This window comes from Callithrix jacchus, chromosome 1, assembly GCF_049354715.1.
Source record: "Callithrix jacchus isolate 240 chromosome 1, calJac240_pri, whole genome shotgun sequence".
In the NCBI taxonomy this organism is placed as follows: domain Eukaryota; kingdom Metazoa; phylum Chordata; class Mammalia; order Primates; family Cebidae; genus Callithrix; species Callithrix jacchus.
This window is the reverse complement of record NC_133502.1, coordinates 86,267,941-86,292,725: the sequence shown is the minus strand read 5'-3', so window position 1 is coordinate 86,292,725 and position 24,785 is coordinate 86,267,941. Positions and strand designations below refer to the sequence as shown.

General features: G+C 41.4%; 2 pseudogenes; one reads left to right on the top strand and one right to left on the bottom strand.

Annotated features, from left to right (window-relative positions):
- Positions 1-4,252: 4,252 nt before the first annotated feature.
- On the top strand, positions 4,253-5,290 carry LOC144578658 (mitotic spindle assembly checkpoint protein MAD1 pseudogene; annotated as a pseudogene).
- A 4,750-nt stretch (positions 5,291-10,040) lies between these two features.
- LOC100410992 (mitotic spindle assembly checkpoint protein MAD1 pseudogene) lies at positions 10,041-11,654 on the bottom strand (annotated as a pseudogene).
- Positions 11,655-24,785: the final 13,131 nt, after the last annotated feature.

Here is a 24,785-nt window from a genome sequence, read left to right as displayed (position 1 = left end):
TATTTATGCTCCCCTAAGTCTGCTCTTCTTCCACAGGAGGCATTTTTCTCACCTTCATCGTGGTCTCCTGTCTCTACTTTACAGCTTGAAGAAAAGCTACCTGCTTAGCCCTTGAGATACAGAGCTTTGCATGTAAAGCTCTATATGCAAAGTTATGGAATGTGGTACTTTATTTCTCTCTCAGTAAGATCTATTTTGAAAATCTTTTGTTCAGGACCCAGAAATACTATTTTACAAAACAAAAGTAGAACATTGACTCTAACAAGAGATGCCTCTAGACAAATTGGAATAAAATAATATACCAGAATAAAAAGTATCTCTATATTTTACCGCTTTTGCACAAGTAGTACCCAGTCGAGTCAGTCCCCTGACCCAATGCCTCACTGATAACTCTTCTCCCCCATTAAGCCTAGCCTTCCTTTCTAAGAAATATCCTCCTTAAGCCTAAATCTGAAAGCTATTTCAACCAGATTTCACTTTGGTAAAAATTATACCGACAGAGATCCGAGTGCCATTCTCCCCCAAAGTACCTCAAAGTCCAAGGATAACAAGGAGTGCTTAATATGTAAGAGGTAAAGTACTAAGTTCTCTGCTTATAATGACTCATGTAACCCACTCAAAAGCCCTGTGTGGTAAGTTTCCCATTTAATGAATGGAAAAATGAGCCCTAGAAAGATTAATCAACTACCTAAGAGCATGCAGTTACAAAGGGTGGACCTGGGATTTCACTAGACACACATGTGGCTTTGTGAAATCTGACAGTGATATCAATATCCCAACAGGTACTGTGAGGTTATAATTTTCTCGGATTTTCTATTCTTTTTCTTAAAAAATCATGTGCTCAAATCTTACAGGGCTGTGTATTCAAGAGACTAGCTATTATTCTCCACTCTTTATTAAGCAGCAAAATCCTTTTCATTAAATGACATCTTGAGTAAAAGCTTAATATATACAACATGTCAAACGGGTTATCATAGTAGAGGTGAGGCGTGGATGTGCTGGCCGCAGGTGACGGCAAAGGGCAAAGCTCAAGTTACCTTCTGCAAGACAACTCTGGGACAACTTGAAAACATCTTAGACCTCAGTTTGAAATGCTTCTCCTACTTTTGGGACTCTTCAGCATCAAAATTTCTCCCAGATAATCTGACAAAACTGTAGAACATCAGACCTGGAATGACTGAAAGTCCACCTGGCTCAGTGTTTACCTGAAGTGAGCAGGTGGCTGAGCAGCTTGGGAGTGGGCCTCCTGCATTTTGTCTCATCTTACTTTGTACTGCACTCTTCTTTACGGAAAGCTTCTTTTCAGAGACCAACCAGGACTTCTTAGAAGCAGAGGCGACAAAGTAAGCTTTCCAAAGGATTTGGGGAAAAGGACATGTCTTCCTTTCACATTTTTGGAAGTAAATACTTTTCATCAGGCAGGGATTCTCCAACGGACCAATCTAAACCACTGCTTGCTGCCTCACGCCTGGCCTGCTTCACCCACTCAGCAGAATCACCTCATCTCAGAAGGTGGTTGTGTTTGCAACACCCGCTTTACAGAACAGCTGCTTCCTTATAAGCTTAAAAGGGAATCAGAGGTGTCAGCTCAATCAAACTGACCACCTGTAAGCTTCATGAGGGCAGTGACTCTGGGTCTCCCTGATGCATGTGAACATAGCATCAGTCACCCTGGAGCAGAGCAATGCTCAGTACTGATGTTTGCCTAATTGATAAGACATTGTTGTGTGCCCTAGTAAACTGCTTTAGAAGAATGCCTTAAGAGTTGAAAGTATAGATCTGCCTAACATATACTTAGAAAAAATTAGGCAGATCTTTTAAATGCTTACATTTTAGTAAGGAAAACAATTGAGCATTAGGGGTGAGTCCTGAGTCACTATTTTACAATCTACAAAGTAACAGGAATGTGTACAGATTTGGCAAACCACAGAATTAACCATTATATCTGATTTATATTACTCGTTTGCTCATGGATAAGATTCTAACAGAGATGCATTTGGCATTTTCACAAATGCTCTACATTTCTAAGAGTAGATCAGCTAATTTTCCACTGCAATCCTTAAACTTAATGGGGACAATGTATCTCACTGCAAATCTTCAACCAGATGTGCTGATCAAATCCGAATGAAGCTCATTTATTCTTGGAAAATATTTTCAGTTTTACTATTTACTATTGTAATTCCCCTTCATAAAACAGCCAGCATTTGCCATTATATTTGAGAGAGACATCTTTGACAACTTTTATAAAGAATGACTGCAATATTTTAGGTTATCAATAAAACTGTGAGGAAAATACAGCATTCTTAAAAGTTAGTCATGAAAGTGGTGCATTAATTATGCATTACAACAATTAGCCTTAAAAAGATTATAGATTTATAAACTGTAAGTTATTTTGAAATTAGGTACCTGTGAGTTATGATCCAGTGTTTTGAAAGAAGAATGCTGATATCTTTGTTATAATATTTTATGCCAACATTACGTTAAAATATAATATCCCATTATAAAAGTTCTAGAGGTAAGGCACAATATGTAAATATTTCTGTATTTTTATTTACAAGGGTTATTTTTTCTTTTGCATCAATAACTGAATTAACATTGTCAAGGGAAATTCGTATGAATCAAAAAATGCAATAAATTAGGCCCTTACAATAATTCCTGTTTCACGAGTTGCCCCATTTTAAGGTCAAACTTTTTAGCAAAGTCTCACAACTGTATGGCACTATCTTTTAGGTACAGTTTAAAGCTTTGAATATGCTTTGTTTTCAAGTTTTTATGAATAATTTCTTCAATAATAAAAAGGTTATATACTTTGTAGGAAGGGCCTATCTCATTCTTCTTGCACAGCCACATATTCTCATGAAATAATTCAATATTTTAATAATTTCTACTACTCCTGCGATAGTCGAACAATTTTTCATCATCATCTCACCATCACAATCTTAATGACAAGTCTCAGTTTCTGAGTCTCAGCCAGGGAGCAGATACCAGGAATTGTGCTCTAATCCTCATCACATTTTGTTCAAGATCTCTCACACCAAAACAAAGTCACAGCAAGATTCCAAACCAGGGTTGTGACTTCCAAAGGTGAACCATTTCTGGCCATGATGCCTTCTTCAGCCAAGTGCTAATTCAACATTTAGCTTTATAACATATCACAGATAGAGGATCCATTAAACAGTTTCTAACAGTGTTCTGATTCATCTCTTTTACAATATACTGATGATAAATAGTTACAATACACTTACAATATACTTAATAAATGTTTATAGAGCTCTCCACTTTAAATACACAAAATATACATTCTCCACTTTAAATACACAAAATATTGATCGGCCATTATTAATACCCATTTTTAGAATAAAGCAATATTCCCATTCTCTTTCCCTCTTTTTCTTCCTCTTTCTTCCTCTCCTTCACTCCTTTTTTTCTTTCTTTCCTTCTCTAAAAACAAAAACAATATACTGATGATAATAGCATTTCCACAAAGGTTAAGTCAAATAAAAAGACACTTACTATCTTTGTGCTGTCATTTACCCTAAAGAGCCTATATTTTCCAATAATGTAATTTCCATTCCTGGGAAAGCACAGCTCTTTTATATAAATAGCATGAAATCAGAAGGATGCTGTGCAAATGCTGTGCTTCTCCAAAATGACTTTTTAAGAATGACCCCAAAACTCATCTTCTCCTCTCAATGTATATAATATCTCTTCCAAAACTGCCAAAACCACATTTCAAATTTAAAATGTCTTGGACAAAAGTAAACAATGCTCTGAAGTATCAAATTACATGTACTTTATTACTTTCACTGTGCAGCTCTTAAAAATGATCTGGAGGAAGTGAATGGTGAGCTTCATAAGGTCTATTCATATGTGATAATAATAATAATAAACTTAGTTCTTAAAAAAATAAAATTATATTGAACTGCAAAGAAATGGCAGAGCCTTCTGAGTAACCTCTAACTGTTTGAAAATATGCCCTTAAATTCTTTGACACTTATTTTAAAATAGTCTAATTTCCCTCTCTTTGAATATGAGCCAGATTTAGTATCTCACTTCTAATGACTGTAATATGGTAGAAATGACATCTGACTTCCTCAGCTCCTTTAGGAAAAACCAGACAGTTCTACCTGGATCCCTTCTGCTCTCGTAAAACACTCACCACTGGATCCATCTACTACATTGAGAGGAATCTGAACAGCCACATGGAAATCCAACAGCCAGCATCAACCACTAGAGGTGTAAGTACCTGAGCATGGAGATGATCCCTAGGCTGGAACAGCTGCAGGAGGAGAGCCGGCGCCTGCAGTCAGATGAGAGAGACCAACGGGCTGCTCCAGGAGGAGCTGGAAGGGCTGCAGAGGAAGCTGGCGTGCCAGGAGAAGATGCAGGAGACACTGGTTGGCTTGGAGCTGGAGAACGAGAGGCTGCTGGCCAAGCTGCAAAGCTGGGAGAGACTGGACCAGACCATGGGCCTGAGTGTCAGGACTCCGGAAGACCTTTCCAGATGCGTGGTGGAGCTGCAACAGAGGGAGTTTGCCTTGAAGAACAAGAACAGCGCCATCACAAGCAACGCGTGGGGTCTGGAGAAGGCCAGGCAGCAGCTGCAGGAGGAGCTCCAGCAAGTCAGTGGTCAGCTGCTGGGGGAAAGGAAGAAGTGCGAGACCCATGAAGCGTTGGCCTGGAGGCTCCAGAAACGGGTCCTGCTGCTCACCAAGGAAGGGGACGGCATTCAGGCCATCCTGGGCTCCTATGACAACGGGCTGACCCCGAGCGAATACTTGCCCTAGCTGACCCGGCGCATGCATGCAGGAGCCCAAGCACATGGTGCAGAAGGTGCACAGCCATAGCGCTGAGATGGAGGCTCAGCTGTTGCAGGCCCTGGAGGAGCTGGGAGGCCAGAAACAAAGAACAGACATGCTGGAGATGAAGCTGCAGATGCTAAAGTCTCAGTCCAGCTCTCCAGAGCAAAGCTTCCTGTTTTCCGGGGAGGAGGTGGACACACTCAGGTTGAAGGTCAAGGAGCTGGAGGGAGAGCGGAGTTGGCTAGAGGAGGAAAAGAGGAATTGGAGGCGCAGCTGGAGTGGTGCACGCTGCAGGGCCGCTACGACCAGAGCAAGACCAAAATGCTGCACATGAGCCTCAACCCTGCCAGTGCGGCCAGGTAGCGCTGCACCAGGACCACAACCAGCTTCAGGTGGAGTGCAAGCGGCTGTGCCAAAAAATGTGTTTCTTAAGGAGTTTAACTATTTTTGTTGTAGTTCCCTTTGGACAACACTTTTTTTGTTGTTAGAATGGTATAATCCCAGGCTGGGCGCGGTGGCTCACGCCTATAATCCCAGCACTTTGGGAGGCTGAGGCAGGTGAATCACAAGGTCATGAGATCGAGACCATCCTGATCAACAAGGTGAAACCCCGTCTCTACTAAAAATACAAAAATTAGCTGGGCAAAGTGGCGCGCGTGTGTAGTCCCAGCGACTTGGGAGGCTGAGGCAGGAGAATTGCTCGAACCCAGGAGGCGGAGGTTGCGGTGAGCCAAGATCCCATCATTGCACTCCAGCCTGGGTAACAAGAGCAAAACTCCATCTCAAAAAAAAAAAAAAAAAAAGTAGTATAATCCCAATAGCTGGCCTTGTAGACATGAAGGCTAACAATAGAAACAAAGTAATGGTAGCTCAGAGGCTCAGGTTGGAACATAATGGCTCTGCCTCCTAAGAAGAGGGAAGGTCTAATATTACATTAGACCACGTGTGGCATCTTTATATTTACTAAGGGTGGTTAGTGCTTGCATGTCTCAAAAACAGTCTTACATTATCACTATCTGCATTTAACTAATTCAAACTTCAAGCTTAGTGGATTTTTTCCCCACAGTAGTCATGCTGATGTAGACATCATATTTGCAATGAAATGTTCCAGTTTTATTCTTAAGATGTTCTAGGGTAGTGCTTCTCAAATTCTAATGTGCAAGATCCTTAGGATCATGTTAAATGCAGATTCTAAGTCAGTGTAGGTATAGGCAGGGATGTCTGCATTTCGACCAAGCTCCCAAGTGAGGTTGGTGCTCTGCATAGTAAAGTTGTCGTTTGCAGTTAGATACCTGCTTACCAACAGAAAGTGACCAGATAAGAATGAGCGCATGCTTACCAAATGTTTATCTCAATAAATTCCTTTATGTAGACTTATTAGAATCAACTTAACATAAAATATGCATGACACATAACATCCCAGTATTTATTAAAATAAATTGTTTTTTTGTCTGCCATATATGCCAAATAAATGGAAAACTAAAGATAATAATTTCATTTTTTGGTTAAAATCTGGTCTTAGCATTAAAATTAGTTTGAAGGCCATTTTTCTGAGAAATGAATCTCTCTCTCTCCATGTATATTAATACATATGTACATATATAATATTTAACATTTAACTTTAATTTGAAGTAACATTTGCAAGAACCATGCTGTAAGGTAGTTTCCAGGTACCAAATTGTCAAAATAGATATTTATAATCAATACTTAATTGATGTGAACATTTTGCATTATGACATTAAATAAGGAATTCTTATTTGAACTCTGCATTAGTTGTGAGTTCAGTGAATTCTGTAGCTTTAATATGAATCTCCTTCCATTGCATTAAGTTCTAGATTTTAATATTTGTAGAATTGGCTGCATACAGTAGGGAAAATGCCTTTCACTCTTAGTAATCATGAGAATTAAGGGGTCACAGTGCCTTTCTGTAAGGTGATTCAGTGCATTTAACCAGATTTCATCCTGTGAAATACAAGAGGAGTTTTTTTTTTTTTTTTTTAGTGAAAATTAGTTACTTTAAGAAATAAAGAATAGAAATTCCTTTAACAAAGTCAAGAAAATTCTGTCTGGTAATCTAATTACCATTAGAGAATGCTATAAACACCTCTATGCAAATAAACCAGAAACTGTAGAAGTAATGGTTAAATTCCTGGACACTTACACCCTCCCAAGATTAAACCAGGAAGAAGTCAAGTCCCTGAATAGACCAATAACAAGATCTGAAATTGAGGCAGCAATTAATAGCCTACCTACCAAAAAAAGCCCAGGACCAGATGAGTTCACAGCCAAATTCTACCAGAGGTATGAAGAGGAGCTGGTATAATTCCTTCTGAAACTATTCTGAACAATAGAACAAGAGGGACTCCTCCCTAACTCATTTGATGAGGCCAACAATATTATCCTGATACCAAAACCTGGCAGAGACACAACTAAAAAAGAAAATTTCAGGCCAATATCCCTGATTAACATCAATGTGAAAATGAAAATCCTCAATAAAATGCTGGCAAATTGAATCCAACAGCACATCAAGAAGCTTATCCATTGCGATCAGGTTGGCTTTATCCCTGGGATGCAAGGCCGGTTCCACATACGCAAACCAATAAATGTAATTCATCACAAAAACAGAACCAAAGACAAAAACCACATGATTATCTGAATAGATGCAGAGAATACCTTTGACAAAATTCAACAACCCTTCATGCTAAAAACTCTCAATAAACTAGATATTGATGGAATGGATCTCAAAATAATGAGAGCTATTTATGACAAACCCACAGCCAATACCATACTGAATGGGCAAAAATTGGAAACATTTGCTTTAAAAACCAGTAGAAGACAAGGATGCCCTCTCTCACCACTCCTATTCAGCATAGTATTGGAAGTTTTGGCTAGGGCGATCAGGCAAGAGAAAGAAATAAAGAATATTCGAATAGTTAAAGAGGAAGTCAAACTGTCTCTATTTGCATATGACGTGATTGTATATTTAGAAGACCTCTTGTCCCAGCCCAAAATCTCCTTAAGCTGATAAGCAACTTCAGCAAATTCTCAGGATACAAAATCAATGTGCAAAAATCACAAGCATTCCTGTACACCAATAACAGACAAACAGAGAGCCAAATCATGAGTAAAATCCTATTTACAATTTGCTACAAAGAGAAGTAAATACCTAGAAATACAACTTACAAAGGATGTGAAGGACCTCTTCAAGAAGAACTACAAACCACTTTTGAAGGAAATAAGAGAGGACACAAACAGATGGACAAACATTCCATGCTCATGGTCAGGAAGAATAAATATCATGAAAATGGCCATATTGCCCAAAGTGATCTATAGATTCAATGCTATCCCCATCAAGTTACCACTGACTTTCTTCACAGAAATGGAAGAAGCCACCATAAATTTCATATGAAACCAAAAAAGAGCCCACATAGCCAACGCAATTCTAAGGAAAAAGAACAAAGCTGGAGGCATCATGCTACCTGACTCCAAACTATACTGCAAGGCAAAACAGCATGGTACTGCTACCAAAACAGATAGATATATAGACCAATGGAAGAGAACAGAGGCTTCAGAAATAATGCCACACATCTATGACCATCTGATCTTTGACAAATCTGACAAAAACAAGCAATGGGCAAAGGATTCCCTATTTAATAAATGTGTTGGGAAGACTGGCTAGCCACAGGCATAAAAAATGAAACTGAACCCCTTCCTTATATCTTAAACCAAAACTAACTCAAGATGGATTAAAGATTTAAACATAAGACCTAAAGCCACAAAAACACTAGAAGCTAAGGTACAAAACCTAGGCAATACCATTCAGGACATAGGCATGGGCAAAGACTTCATGACTAAAACACCAAAAGCAATGGCAACAAAAGCCAAAATTGACAAATGGGATCCAACTAAACTAACGAGCTTCTGCCCAGTGAAGAAACTGTCGTCAGAGTGAACAGGAAACCTACAGAATGGGAGAAAAGGTTTGCAGGCTACCCATCTGAAACGGAATATCCAGAATCTACAAAGAACTTAATCTTTCAGGAAAAAAACATACAAGCCCATCAAAAAGTGGGGAAAAATATGAATAGACACTTCTCAAAAGGAGATATTTATGCAGCCAAACAACAGATTAAAGAAAAGCTCACCATTACTGGTCATTACAGAAATGCAAATTAAAACCAAATTGAGATACCACCTCATGCCAGTTAGAATGGCGATTATTAAAAGTCAGGAGACAACAGATGCTGCAGAGGATGTGGAGAAATAGGAAGGCTTTTACAATCTTGGTGGGAGTGTAAGTTAGTTCAAGCATTGTGGAGGACAGTGTGACAATTCCTCAAGGATCTGGAACTAGAAATACCATTTGGTAAGCATGCGTTCATTCTTATCTGGTCACTTTCTGTTGGTAAGCAGGTATCTAACAGCAAACGACAACTTTACTATGCAGAGCACCAACCTCACTTGGGAGCTTGTTCGAAATGCAGACTTCCCTGCTTATACCTGCACTGACTTAGAATCTGCATTTAACACGATCCTAAGGATCTTGCACATTAAAATTTGAGAAGCACTACCCTAGAACATCTTAAGAATAAAACTGGAACATTTCATTGCAAATGTGATGTCTACATCAGCATGACTACTGTGGGGAAAAAATCCACTAAGCTTGAAGTTTGAATTAGTTAAATGCAGATAGTGATAATGTAAGACTGTTTTTGAGACATGCAAGCACTAACCACTCTTAGTAAATATAAAGATGCCACATGTGGTCTAATGTAATATTAGATCTTCCCTCTTCTTAGGAGGCAGAGCCATTATGTTCCAGCCTGAGCCTCTGAGCTACCATTACTTTGTTTCTATTGTTAGCCTTCATGTCTACAAGGCCAGCTATTGGGATTATACTATTTTTTTTTTTTTTTTTTTTTTTTTTTTTTGTTGTTGTTGTTGAGACGGAGTTTCGCTCTTGTTACCCAGGCTGGAGTGCAATGACGCGATCTTGGCTCACCGCAACCTCCGCCTCCTGGGTTCGAGCAATTTCCTGCCTCAGCCTCCCAAGTCGCTGGGACTACACGCGCGCGCCACCTTGCCCAGCTAATTTTTGTATTTTTAGTAGAGACAGGGTTTCACCTTGTTGATCAGGATGGTCTCGATCTCATGACCTCGTGATCCACCCGCCTCTGCCTCCCAAAGTGCTGGGATTATAGACATGAGCCACCGCGCCCAGCCTGGGATTATACCATTCTAACAACAAAAAAAGTGTTGTCCAAAGGGAACTACAACAAAAATAGTTAAACTCCTTAAGAAACACATTTTTTGGCACAGCCGCTTGCACTCCACCTGCAGCTGCTCGTGGTCCTCGGCGCAGGCGCTACCTGGCCTCACTGGCAGGGTTGAGGCTCATGTGCAGCATTTTGGTCTTGCTCTGGTCGTAGCGGCCGCTCCAGCTGCGCCTCCAATATCCTCTTTTCCTCCTTTAGCCAATTCTGCTCTCCCTCCAGCTCCTTGACCTTCAACCTGAGTGTGTCCACCTCCTCCCCGGAAAACAGGAAGCTTTGCTCTGGAGAGCTGGACTGAGACTTTAGCATCTGCAGCTTCATCTCCAGCATGTCTGTTCTTTGTTTCTGGCCTCCCAGCTCCTCCAGGGCCTGCAACAGCTGAGCCTCCATCTCAGCGCTGTGGCTGTGCACCTTCTGTACCATGTCCTCGGCCTCCCGCATGCATACACTGGGTCAGCTACGGCAAGTACTCTCTCGGGGTCAGCCCGCTGTCATAGGAGCCCAGGATGGCCCAAATGCAGCCCCCTTCCTTGGTGAGCAGCAGGACCCGTTTCTGGAGCCTCCAGGCCAATGCTTCATGGGTCTCGCACTTCTTCCTTTCCTCCAGCAGCTGACCACTGACTTGCTGGAGCTCCTCCTGCAGCTGCTGTCTGGCCTTCTCCAGCCCTCAGGCATTGCTTGTGATGGCGCTGTTCTTGTTCTTCAAGGCAAGCTCCCTCAGCTCCACCACGCATCTGGAAAGGTCTTCCGGAGTCCTGACACTCAGGCCCATGGTCTGGTCCAGTCTCTCCCAGCTTTGCAGCTTGGCCAGCAGCCTCTCGTTCTCTAGCTCCAAGCCAACCAGTGTCCCCTACATCTTCTCCTGGCACCTCAGCTTCCTCTGCAGCCCTTCCAGCTCCTCCTGGAGCAGCCCGTTGGTCTCTCTCATCTGACTGCAGGTGCCTGCTCTCCTCCTGCAGCTGTTCCAGCCTAGAGAGTCACACAGGCTCAGAGTTTACAACTGCAGCATCCTGCTCTTGCAGTGACAGTTTCTGCTCCAGACCCTTAGTCCGCTGTTTGTGGTCTGCTCTCACTTCCTGGTTGGCCTGGAGTTCCTGGATTTTCTGATCAGCTTCCTGCCAGTTTTTGTGCTCCAGGTCCAGCTGCTCCTGCAGCTGTTTCTCTGACTCCAGGCACTTCACCGGCATCTCCTGGTCCATCAGGCTCCAGTGCAATTCCGAGATCCTCCCCTTCGGTACGCGTTGATGGTCTTGCCGGCCTGGGCCAGGCTGTCCTCTTCCTTGTGCAGCCTCTTGCTGGTGATGCCCAGGCTCTGCCGACACTGCCTGTTGACTCAGCTGCTCCTGCATCTTTTAACCTCCGCCCGGGCCTCCCGCTCTTGAAGCTGCAGGCTGCCCGTCAGAAGCTCCTGGTTGCGGTGGACCTCGTGGTGCTTGCTCTGCTGGTACTGCATCTGCAGAGAACCTGGGGCCGAGGTGGGCATATCCAGTCCAGACCCTCCCTCCACACGCTGAGAGATGAAGTTGTTCAAAGCTTACAGGGTGGATATAATGGTGGTGTTTTCCCGCAGGTTTTCCATGGTTGCTTTCGAGATTAGGGAGACAGTCCCGCAACTGGCTGTCTGCAAGCTGGAGCCCAGTGGGGCTGATGGTGTAATTCTCAGTCCGAGGGGCAGGGTAGAGTATAATCAAGGGCCCCGTGGTGGTAAAATCAGCAAGGACTGCAGAAATTCAGAGGAAGAAAAAATTGGCGCCGGCTGGAATAGGACGCAGAAGCTTCGCTAAAAAGATGATGGATGGAGGGGGGAAGGAGGGTCTTGGAGGATACAAATAATTTATATAATGTCCTTATCACTAGTTAATACATAGAATACTATTTGATACATTTACCAGGAAAAAAAAGAAACACATTTTTTATTCCTAAACAATATAATCATACTTGTAAGAGATAAGAATAAATGAAAAAATTTTAGTAATTACTTAAAGAGTACACTTATTTTACAATTCTATAGTTCCCCTCAAGATAGTGATTGCCCTGGTTGCAAAGCATTATTTGTGGTTGTATGTCAAAGCCATGTCGTGTCTAAAGAAAGACTACCTGACACTAGTTTCCAAATTGTTTCACTTACAGAATTTGTGCTTTTCCTAGTGTCAAAGATTTTCAAGTCAGAATGACTCCATCTTGAGTAAGGGCTAAGAAAACGAGGCTGGGACTTGCTGGGCTGCAATTCCAGAAAGTTAGGCATTCCTAGCCTCTAGATGTTTACTGTTAAGGGAAGAGATTGATAATGCTTACTTAACAGGCCCAGATTTGAGAGTGTCCTGATATCCCCATATATTGAGAACAGAAGCATTCCTAATTTTGCATTAAAGATAATAATATCAACTCTTGCAAAACACAGGAAAATTTATCCTTTATTACAAACCCTCGTGTCAGACCACATCTCCCCATGATCTTTTTTAAAATGCTGTATTTAAACAAGTATTGTCCCTAGCGTGACCACATTCTTCCTCTTACTTTCACGAACTCCTGACTCTGTCTGAGGAGCAACTGTTTCTTCACCACTTTACTTTCTTAAGAAACTTACTTTTACTTTGCACTGTGGACTTGACCTGAATTCTTTCTTGCACGAGATCCAAGAACCCTCTTTTGTGTCTGTATAGGGACTCCTCTCCTGTAACACTAGCAAGGTCCCTTCCAGAAAGCTCTGATTTAGCAGCACACTTACATGGGTGCAGGATGGGAACATTCCATAAAGACATATTCACACTCATTCAAAGTCCTCTGCATCAACTCCCCCAGACTTTGATGTATCCTACCTTTAAAATCACGCTATGTCCCAGTCACTCTTGGTTGCCTTCCCTTCTGATCCAGTTGAGGAATTCCTCTGGGAAAGTAAAATCTGTCCACTTGTGCTCTCTGTCAATTATTCCCCAACCTGGGACCTCCAGTCAATTATTTCCCCTCTCTCTGGTCCTTTCAATCATTCCCATCCTACTGGTACTTCCCTATCAATGTTTCTAGCTATTATCGAAATATCATGTACCTCAAAACAGATACATCACCTTTCATGACCCTATTTCAATCGTTTTAGCTTTCACTGAAAGTTTCTCTACTGTCCATGAATGAATGGTCCCCATTTGTTGTCTCCATTTATCTTTCATGTATTCCAATTTAACATTTATTTCCACAACTGACATTTATTTGATGAAGATCCTTTGAATAAATTTTACTTCTACTATGCCTGCTTTCTCTTTAATGTGACAATTGCACTAATGGAAATACAATCACATGTGCCTGTAAATCTCCCAAGTTGTCTCAATTCTCCAAAGAATTACACCATGTCTGTCCACAGTCACCAACAACAAAACTGAAAAGTGACAAGTTGAGCTTCAGGCTGGTGTTTTTCATTCCACAAAATCCACATTATATTTAATTAATAAAACTAATGCTTATAAAGTTAATAATGGAATATAACAAACACCTGAAAATACTTGTATTCAAAATCATTTTCCAAGAATAAATAAATGTTTACATTTTATTAGAGAAAATAAAACAATCATAATACATGAGATTTCTTTAAAAACTGTTTTTTTACTGGCATATGTTCTTGTCCACATGCCAGTGGAAACAGATCCATGAGTAGCACTATTATTTAGATGACCAATTGCATTAATTCTTCATATATTAGTCATCGACAATAGACCCTACAAAGAGTGTATTTCCCATCCTTGATATAAATTACAGTTTTCATCATTGAACTTAATTACTCAACAGTTTTTAGACATATGTTCTTGTGGACTTATATGGAATTCCTGAGGTTGAACTTGCTGTGTGATAAATCTTAGCTTTAAATAGAGTCTGCTTAAACAGGGTAAGTTGTAAGTTATCTGACAAGGCAATGGATTTGATGTGGAAAATGCACATTTTCTCACATCAGGGCCCCTGAAACTCAGGGTTCGAATAGCCTCAGATTACAGAGCCTGTGATAAGTAAAAGAAACAACAAGACTTTTGTAAACCCTGATATTATTAGAAAAGCATTTTTTTTTTAATTTCCAAGTTTATCAGTAAGATTATGTTTACATAGAGCTAACATTTTTGTGAATTGCCAAGTTTGTATTTGGCTCATTCTTGTTTCTTTTTGTCCACAGTTATACAAATTTTTATTATGATTATATCAAAATAATTTAAACCATCTGTTAGGTGAAGCATTCCCCTTTTCCCAAGACACTTGGATAAAATTGAATCAAAATTTAATTCCATGTCTGAAGGGAGCTTAACACCCTCCTCAGAGGTCTTGAAGCCTCCCAGGTATGATTGAGTAAAGCAGATTGCTCTCCCCATTAAAGGTAGACCTCATATCATCCCTTGAAGGCCTGAATGGAATAAAACTTTGGCTAATAAATAATTTGTTCTCTATGACAGTCTTTGAGCAGGGCATCAGTGTCCTTCTGCCTTTGGGCTCAGACTGGGACTGGAACTTCCACCATCAGCTCTCCTGGTACTCAGGCCTTTGGATTTGGCCTGCACCTATGTTACCGGCTTCCCTGGGTCTCTAACTTGCCAACTGCAAATCCTGGACTCCTCAGTCTCTGTAATCACACAAACCAATTCCTTATAATAAATCTACCTATGTATCTACCTATCCATCTAAACACTTAGTTAGTTCTGGGGTTTTTTCTTTCTGAAGGTACTTGACTAATACGGATTAGTACTGAGATTAGTGTGATTTAGTACTAACAATGGTCTTAGAGAAACAAAAGTTTAAGAATAAATGTCCTGAATTTGTTCTGAAGTTTCCAGAATTGGCTCTCTAATCTCATCAGAATTAAAGATGCGAGTGGTTCTGTTTCCAGTGGTAAAGAGAGCGCTGACAGAACCTGGCATGATTGGAAATACAGATATGCAAAATATCACCCTTGGATAATCCTAATCAACTCTTTATAAAAAGCATGGATGTGGATGACGGTATACACGGCACCTTCAAACATTTCTGACAAACTATTGAATATAACAGTTTAGGACTGGTTGTTCCTAATGGTGCTGGACAAAGTGTAGAAAGAGAAAGATGAGCTTAAGGATTAAAATTCCCAGCTCGAATGCTACCAAAATGATCTGGAAGCTTCTACGTGTGCCCTGAAGGAGACATTTATCTCCTGTAGTTTCAGGTCCGAGATTGCTGAAAATGAAGCCCAGAAAGGCTTTCTATGACTGGTTGAATTACAATTAAGTTTGAACTACCAGCCTTGTAGAGTATTTACTGTTAAAGTGAGGGAATTGATTGAGAAGGAATGGAATCCGAATATTGGAGTGGAGATGGGATATGTGGGAAGACCCTGATGAAGCTGTAAACATTAAACCACTAAGTTATTTTCTCCTGGAAGATGTCTCCCAGCCCAGTGGGAGCAGCCTCTCTACCCCCATTTGAAGCATTAACCTCTCAGGGACTGACAAAATTCTAGTGGCCTCCCCTAAGAAAGCTGCCATCAAGACAATGCTGAATATTCTCAGGAACTACGCCCACCACCTTTCTTTGCTTCTAGATCTATAACTAGACTTATCTCAGCAAGCCCCTAAAGGTGAGGTATAAAGTGTGGCCCATGAGCATGTAGTGCTTCACTCTACAATAATTATTTGAGTTTTTAAAATTATACAGACAGAAACCTAGGAAACATGTGAGAATGGTTATGAAGGGTGTGAGATAATGGTGGAGGAACACCACTTTATCTCAGGCTGAAGTTATTGGTATGTGTTTACTAAGTATAGATTATACATCTAATGTGCATCTCAGGAGTCAGAAAGGGCTTAACACTTTCTTTGGTTTACTAAAGCCTAGACCAGAAGGTGGCCTACAGTGAGTAAGTTGTAAATGCCAGACCTGCCTTGGTTCAATGTATAGAAACTCCTCTATTTACCATGAGGTTACATCCCATTAAAGCTATCATAAGTTGAAAATATTGCAAGTCAAGATGCATTTAATGCACTTAACCTACCAAATATCATAGCTTAGCCTATCCTACCTTAAACATGCTCAGAACTTACCTTAGTCTACAGTTGAACAAAATCATATATCACAAAGCCTATTTTATAATAAAGTAATGAATGTCTGATCTAATTTATTGAATACTGTACTGAAAGTGAAAACCAGAATGCTTGTATGGGCACTAACCGTTAATGTGCACAGCGGAAAGTGCATGCAGCCTGAAGAACGTTTGAAACATTGAACTAAAATTACTTGCTGGCATTGGTTTCTCTCTCTTCTGGTGAAGCTTGAGAATGAAAAGTGATACAGTGGACTTTGGGGACTTGCGGGGAAGAGTCGGAAGGGGGCAAGGGATGAAAGACTACAAATACGGTGCAGTGTATGCTGCTCAGGTGATGGGCACAGCAAAATCTCACCACCACTAAAGAACTTGCTCATGTAACCAAATACCACCTGTATTCCAATAACTTATGAAAAAAAAAGAAAAAACATTTTAAAGTACAGACACAAAAACCACTGGCAATACAGCACAGTCACAGTACACAGTAGAGTGGGGGTTGTTAACCCTTGTGATGGTGTGGTTGGCTGGGAGCTGTGGCTCACTGCAGCTGCCCAGCATTACAACAGAGTGTCATACAGCAGATCTCGCCTGGGAAAAGACCAAGATTCAAAATTCAAAGTGTGGCTTCTACTAAATGTGCATCACTTTCACACCATTGTAACAGGAACCATCTTAAAGGGGACCATCTGTAGAGGAAAGAATTCAAAAGCGTAGGGAGATTGGAATGTTAGAATAGATTCGTCATTTCAGATCTAGCCACCCACGCTGGGAGAGAACAGAAGAAGTACTACTTTTCACTGCTATTGTGAGAAATGAATTTTTAAGGAGAGCCTCAGCAGCTTTGTGACTGCTCTTCTCTGCAGGCAAGACCTTACAGTGGAGAATGAAGTCACTGTTTGGGAAACCTAGACAGTGGGAGTAAGTGGATCCCAGGATGGCAGGAGCTAGGGGGCAATGCTGAAGTCAGAGAGGGTGTGGTTCCTGTAAGGGAGGCGTACTCAAGGCAGCAGTCAGAGTCATCTCACTCAAGCACATCTAGTACAGCACGATGTTCCCAGAAGTGAAATACTCTGGAAGACTACTAAGTTCTTACTTTCTCTGTATATGTAAGGTTGTTCTTGTATTGCTATAAAGAAATGGGTGAGACCAGGTAGTTTATAAGGAAAGAAGTTTAATTGGGTCATGATCCTGCAAGAAGCATTAACACTGACATCTGCTTTTGGGGAGGCCTCAGGATCATGTCAGAAGGCAAAGCAGGAGCTTCCATGTCACATGGTGAAAGCAGGAGCAAAAGAAAGAGTTAGGTGCCACACTTGTAAACAGCCAGATCTCATGAGAAGGCACTCACGATCACAAGGACGGCACCAAGGGAATGGTGCGAAACCGTTCATGAGAACTCCACCCCCATAAGCCAGTCACCTCCCACCAGGCCCCACCTCAACACTGGTGATTACAGTTCCTCCTGAGATTTGGCTGGGAACACATATCCAAACTGTATCATTGTAGAAGCAGACCTACAAACAGAGTCACAACTCCTCAATCAATATCCAGATTAGAGCCACTTTACAGTGCCAGAACCCCCTGAATGAAGGGGAGGCCAACTACTCTTGAGGAAGGAGCCCCCACGCTGCAAAAAAATTACACCGTTAAACTTTCTCACATCTTCCCCAAAGATAAGGTACCATTAGCAGGCTAACTATGCAATGGGGAAAAGGAAATAATACTGGACACCGGTTCTGAACTGACTCTAATTCCAGGAGATCGAAACCTCTCTGTGGGCCACCAGTCGGAGTAAGGACTTATGGAGATCAGGTGATTCATGGAGTTTAGCCCACGTCTGTCTCATAGTGGCTCCAGTGGGTCCCGAAATCCATCCTGTGGTTATTTCTCAGTCCCAGAATGAATAATTAGAATAGACGTACTCAGAAGCTGGAAGAATCCCCGCATTGGTGTGTAAGGGACGAGGGTTATTACGGTGAGATACGCTAAATGGAAGCCACTAGAACTGCCTGTTCCTTGGAAAGTAGAAAACCAAAATATTCTGCCTTCCTGGAGGGGTTGCAAACATTGATGCTAGCATTTAGGATTTGAAATATGCAGGGGTGGTGATTCCCACCACATCCCCCATTCAGTTCACCTATTTGATCTGTGCAGAAAACAAATGAGTTTTGGAGAATGACAGTAGATTACGGTAAACTTAACTAGATAGTAACTCCAATTGCAACTGCTGTATCAGATGTGATTTCGTTGAACAAATTAACACATCCTCTGATATGCAGCCATTGACATGACAAATGCTTTTCTCCTCTGTATCTGTTCATAAGTCTCATTACAAGCCATTTTCTCTCAGCAGGCAAGGCCAGCAGTCCATCTTCACTGTTCTGCCTAGCAGATATATCAACTTTCCGGGGCAATGTTAAAATGTATTTTGCAGGATCTTGATTATCTTTTGCTTCCACAAGATATTACTGGTTCATTACACTGATGACATTATGACCATCGGACCTAGTGAACAAGAAGTAACAAGTATTCTAGCCTTACTGGTAAGACATACATGCCAGAGAATGGTAAATAAATCCAACTAAAATTCTGGGGCCTTTTACCTCAGTAAAATTACGAGTGGTCCAGTGGTGTTGGACATGTCAAGATATTCCTCTTAAGGCGATGTTGCTTTTGGTCTCTCCTACAACCAAAATAGAGACTCAACACCCATGGATCTCTTTGGATTTGCGAGGCATCATATTCCTCATTGGTGTGTGTTACTCTGACCCATCTACTGAGTGACCTTGAAAACTGCAGTTTTTGAGTGGGACCCAGAAAAGAAGAAGGCTATGTAGCAGTCCAGGCTGCTGTGCTAGCTTCCCTGCTGTGTGGGCCATATAATCCAGCAGATCCAGTGGTGCTTGAAGTGCCAGTGACTGATAGGATCCTGTTTGGAGACTTCAACAAACTCTGTAAATGCATAACAGCACAGACCCTTGGAATGTTGGAGCAAAGTCCTGCCATCTTCTGTGGACAACTACTCTCCTTTTGAGAAACAACTCTTAGCTTGCTACTAGACCTTAATAGATACAGAACTCTAAACCATGGGCCACCAAGTTACCATGTTATCTGCGCTGCACGTGATGAGCTGAGTATTATCTGATTCACCAGGCTATGAAGTTAGGCATGCAGAAGAGCACTCCAGCATTTAATGGAAGTGGTATACACATGGTCAGGCCTGAGCAGCCTCTGAAGCACAAGTAAGTTATATGAAAAAGTGACCCAAAGGCCCATGGTCCCCACATCTGTTACACTGCCTTCTCTCTTTCAACCCGCCCCTATGGTCCCATGGGGAGTTTCCCGTTATCAGTTGACAAAAGAAGAGAAGCCTTGGGCCTGAATTACAGAGGGTTTTGCATAATATGCAGGAACCATCTGAAAGTGAATAGCTGCAGCACTGCCGCCCCTCTCTGGGACATCCCTGGGCAGTGGTGAAGGGAAGTCATCCCAGTGGACTCAACTTCAAATAGTGTACCTGCTTGTTCACTTTGCCTGGAAGAACAAATGGCATAATGTGTAAACATAGTTAGATTGGTGACAAGGAGACCTAGGAAAGAGATATGTGGATGGGCCTCTCTGAAGGAGTGAAAAAAACATGGTGATATTTGTGTCCCATGTCGATGCTCACCAAAGGATGACCTCAGCAAATATTTTAACAATCAAGTGTATAGGATGACTCGTCCTGTGGATACCTGTCAGCCTCTTTCTCCAGCCACTTCTGTCATCACCTAGTAGACTTAGGGGTGAAGTATCCATAATGGCAGGGATGGAGGATTAGCCTACATGGACTCCCACTCACTAAGGCCAACCTGGCCATGGCGACCATGAGGGCCCAGTATGCCGGCAACAAAGACCAATGCTGAAGCCTTGATATGCACCTGGGGTGATCAGCCAGCTACCTGGTGACAGATTGATTACCTTGGGTCACTTTTGTCATGGAAAGGGCCATGTTTTGTTTTTACTGGAATAGACACTCTGGATTTAGAATTGCCTTCCCTGCCTGCAGTGTTTCTACCAAAGCTACCATCCATGGACTTACAGAATGCTTTAACGACAGTCATTGTTCTCCAAACAGCAGTGCTTCTGATCAGGGAATTCAGTTAATAGCAAAAGAAGTGCAGCAATGAGTCCATGTTAATTGAGTTCAAGTTCACTAGCTTTACTATGTTTCCTACCCACCTGAAACGGCTGGTTTTGTAGAATGGTGGAATGGCTTTTTGCAGACTCTGTTACAGTGTCCACCAGGTGGCAGTACTGAGCTGGAGAAAGATTCCTCAGGAGTCTGTATGCTTTAATTTGGCCTCCAAAATACGATGCTGTTTCTCCAAAAGCCAGAATTCACAGGTCCAGTAATTAACGGGAGAAAGTGGGAGTGGTCTCACTCACTATTATTCCTAGTGAACAACTAGCAAAATGGCCTCCTGATCCTACAACTTTACGATCGGCTGGCCTAGAAGTCTGTTTCAGATGAAGGATTGCTTCCATCAAGAGACACAACATTGCCTTTATAGAACTGGAAATTAAAACTGTTACCCAGTGACTTTGAATTCCTCATTCTTCTAAATCAACAGGCAAGGAAGAGAGTTACTGGGCTAGTCATGGTTATTGATCTTAACTAGAAAGGGGAAATTGGACTCATACTTCAAAATGGAGATAAGGAAGGGTGTGTCTGCAATACATATACCCTTTAGGGGTCCTTGGTATTATCATATTTTGTAATTGCGGTCAATGGAAAATGACAATCACCTAATCCAGGCAAGGAAACTAACAGCCTAGACCCTTTGGGAATGAAGCCTTGGGTCATCCCAGCAAATAAATAATCGCGACCAGCTGAGGTGTGGTTAGTCAAAGAAGGTAGCCATGAATACCAGCTGTGACCACATGACTAGTTACAGAAATCAAGATTGAAATTGTTATCAGCATTTCCCCTTTTTTTGTTATGAATACATACAAATGTATGTGGGTTCATTAACCAATTATTATTGTTTTTCTGCTGTCTTATTCCTGTATAACATAGGATGTATTGACTATATCATTTGATTTAAGTGTTGTTGATTTTATGTTATACTATTTAAGTTACAGGATATCAAGGAGAAAAGTAAACATCATTCAAGGATTATACCTCCTTTTCTGGGGAAGGGGTAGGTATGTCTTCAGTTGTACATGGGATCATTATGTATTAGACAGAAACATGACCTTGCTATTTATTTTCTTTGTTTGGAGATTAAGTACAGTTTAAGGAGATACATATGGTGCCAAATTGACAAGAGGTAGACTTGTGATGAATAGTTTCATGTTGAAATTCGACTATGCTATGAGGTGCCCAGATATTTAACAAAATACTATCCCAGCTACATCTGTGATGGTGATTTTGGGTGAAATTAACATCTGAATCAGTAGACTGAGTAAAGCAGGCTTCTCTTCCTAATGTGAGTAGTCCTCACTCAATCAGTTGAAGACCTAAATAGAACAAAAATTACTCTGACCTTCCAGTAAGTGATAGAAAACTCCTGCCTGGCTGTTTGAACTGGGTCATAACTTCTTTCTTGTCTTCAGACTAAGCTCAATCATTAGCTCTTCTTGGATTTTGAGCCTGCCAGTTTTCAGACTGGAACTTACACCATTGACTCTCCTAGTTCGAAGGCCTTCAGACTCATACTGGAACTATCCCATGGGCTCTCCAACTGCAGAACTTGACTTCTAAGCCTCCAGAATTACCTAAGTGAATGCCCTATAGTAAGTCTTTCTCTTTCTCTCTCTCCCTCTGCCTCTCCTATTGGTTCTGGCTCTCAGGATATTCCAGACAGTATAGTCACCTCTGGCTGAAAATTCCAACTTCTTCACTTCATAGATTATTTTTTCTCTGTGATTCAAACATCCTAACTCATAAATAATAATCCACATATACATATAACACATTCGTTTATGTTTAATAGCCTTACAGAAGACATGGAGACGTAGCCAAAATTACTGTAAACATAGCCTTATATTCTTTAAAAGTTAATTCCCCACTGTTTTGCCAGCTAATTTACCTCTGAGCATTTCCTAGTATGACCCTCGTTCTCTTTCCCTCATCTCCCACCTTCTCCTCCCTTCTCTTCTATCTTCTGTCTTCTCAGGAGCAAAAACTACATTCGTCTCCTGTCTCACACAAGATAGTTTTGGTGCCCCCTTTGTTGCTTTAACTCTTGCCAATGGGCATAACTTTGAAGTTTCCATTTTATCCTAAGCAGCTCATCAAGCTAGTGCTTCTACATTAGGAATTCTCTTCTGATAGGAATTCTACTGCCAGCCATTAAAGTTATACACATCTCGGTCTCTGTCACAATCACAACAACTACCATTGACTGAGAACTCATGCTCCAATCACTGTTATGATGTGCTTCACTGACATTCTCTCATGTTCTTACAGAAACACCACATAGTCATGCTTTTTCTAACTGTGAGAGATGCTGCTGTGTTTCTAATCAATATCCATTTGCCTCTTATTTTAAATTAAAGGGTGCTGCTCCATTCAGTCCCACTTTACTAGACCTCTGCATTTCCCCAAGACTATTAGTGTTGGTAGTCAAGGGCTCTCAATTGTCCTGTTCTCCTGAGGCCTTCTCCAGACTGAAGGGAGCTGCCTCACCTGGACAGCCTGTAGCTGGCGACTGACTGACACATGGTGTAAATGACTATTCCTCTTGCCTCGGGTCAGGCCAACTCTGTGATGCAATCCATGCTCAAAAACTTTGGGTGTCAGTCTAAGCCAGACTTGTGTTGAGATCATCCTGGCTTACGTTGTCTCACCCAGCTTACTATTCCCCTCTCATAAGGTTAATCTCTCAAGAAAAGGTACTCAATCATTGCCGTTGCAGGCTCTGCTTCTAGAGGACCCAACCTGATAGAGTGACTGCATTGCAGAAAAAAATAATGAAGCCCATCCAGTTAACAGAAGGAAACCAATTAGGGAATCACTGGAGCCTGGGTGAGTGGCACCCACTTTGAAATGGTAACAGTGGACACAGATGGGACTCAGATTAACCAGTTCATTTATTTTCCATAACCATATTTATTTTCTTTGTGTCAATTATCATTCTCTGCTATTATAGCATTTTGTGTCTCTTAAATGTTTTTTTGTTTTTGTTTTTGAGACGGAGTCTCACTCTGCGCCCAGGCTAGAATGCAGTGGCTCAATCTCCATTCACTGCAACCTCTGCCTCCCAGGTCCAAGCGATTCCCCTGCTTCAGCCTCCCAAGTAGCTGTGATTACAGCTACGTGCTGTCATGCCCAGGTAATTTTTTTGTGGGGGTGGGGGTTATTTCTGGTAGAGACGGGGTTTTATCATTTTGTTCAGCCTGGTCTGGAACTCCTGACCTCAACCAATCTGCCCACCTCAGTCTCCCAAAGTATTGGGATTACAGGCAAGAGCCACCACACCTAGCCTCCCTTAAAGTATTTTTAAATATCTACCTTTTTAAAAGTTTTTATCTACCTTTATAGAGATACAAGAATGAGGGCCTTTCCTAAGTACTGTCATATTCTCCCAGTCCCTAAAACAGTACTGTCAGACAATTATGCTAACTACATATTTGTAAAATAAGTGAATGAAAAATGAATGGAAGAAGAGTGATTGAGATTAGCTTGAAGGCTATATGGGATTGAGAGAGCTGATTAGGTAAGTTGAGATAGATCTGGGAATATCAAAAGAACTCTGGAGAATGATCTGATTGGTATATTAATTAAATACTGGGAACTCAGGATCGTATTTGGGTGACTAAGTCCTTCACTTTAAAAGCTCAGTGTAGAACTTTCTGTAAAACCTTAAAACTTGCCATATTCCTTTTTGGCATTTTGGGTGATGCTTAAGAATGTTAAAGAATAAAAGTCTCGGCCGGGCTCGGTGGCTCAAGCCTGTAACCCCAGCACTTTGGGAGGCCAAGGCGGGTGGATCACGAGGTCAAGAGATCGAGACCATCCTGGTCAACATGGTGAAACCCGTCTCTACCAAAAATACAAAAAATTAGCTGGGCATGGTGGCGCGTGCCTGTAATCCCAGCTACTTGGGAAGCCGAGGCGAGGGAATTGCCTGAACCCAGGAGGCGGAGGTTGCGGTGAGCCGAGATCGTGCCATTGCACTCCAGCCTGGGTAACAAGAGCAAAACTCCGGCAAAAAAAAAAAAAAAAAAAAAAAAAGAATAAAAGACTCTTTGTGTTACCTGTACTGTGTATGTAGTAGAATTGTAACCTATTCCAGTTTTCATCTTATCACCAGCAAGCTTTTTAAAGCAGTGGAAACTACTTTTTCAGAAGGTAAAGCAACCTGTTTTGTTCACTGGGTGATTACTTGCTGTGAATACTTAATGATCATCTGGCTTGGAAACGTGTGTGTGTATAATAAACTAGACTGCTACTACCTGTTAATTGCACTTTATAATTGCAGTTTATCTCCTCTGCAAGCCTTCAGAACCCTGGCTCATATCACAGTGAAAACGTTGTGTACGTAGCTTAACTGACAGCTCATTTATTAAAGCTCTAGGGGGTTATGTTACTAACTCTGCCTCATGTGTTTCTATTTTATCTAATATTATCCATTCAGATAGTCACAAAATGTCCATCTTTTAAATGCATAACTGATG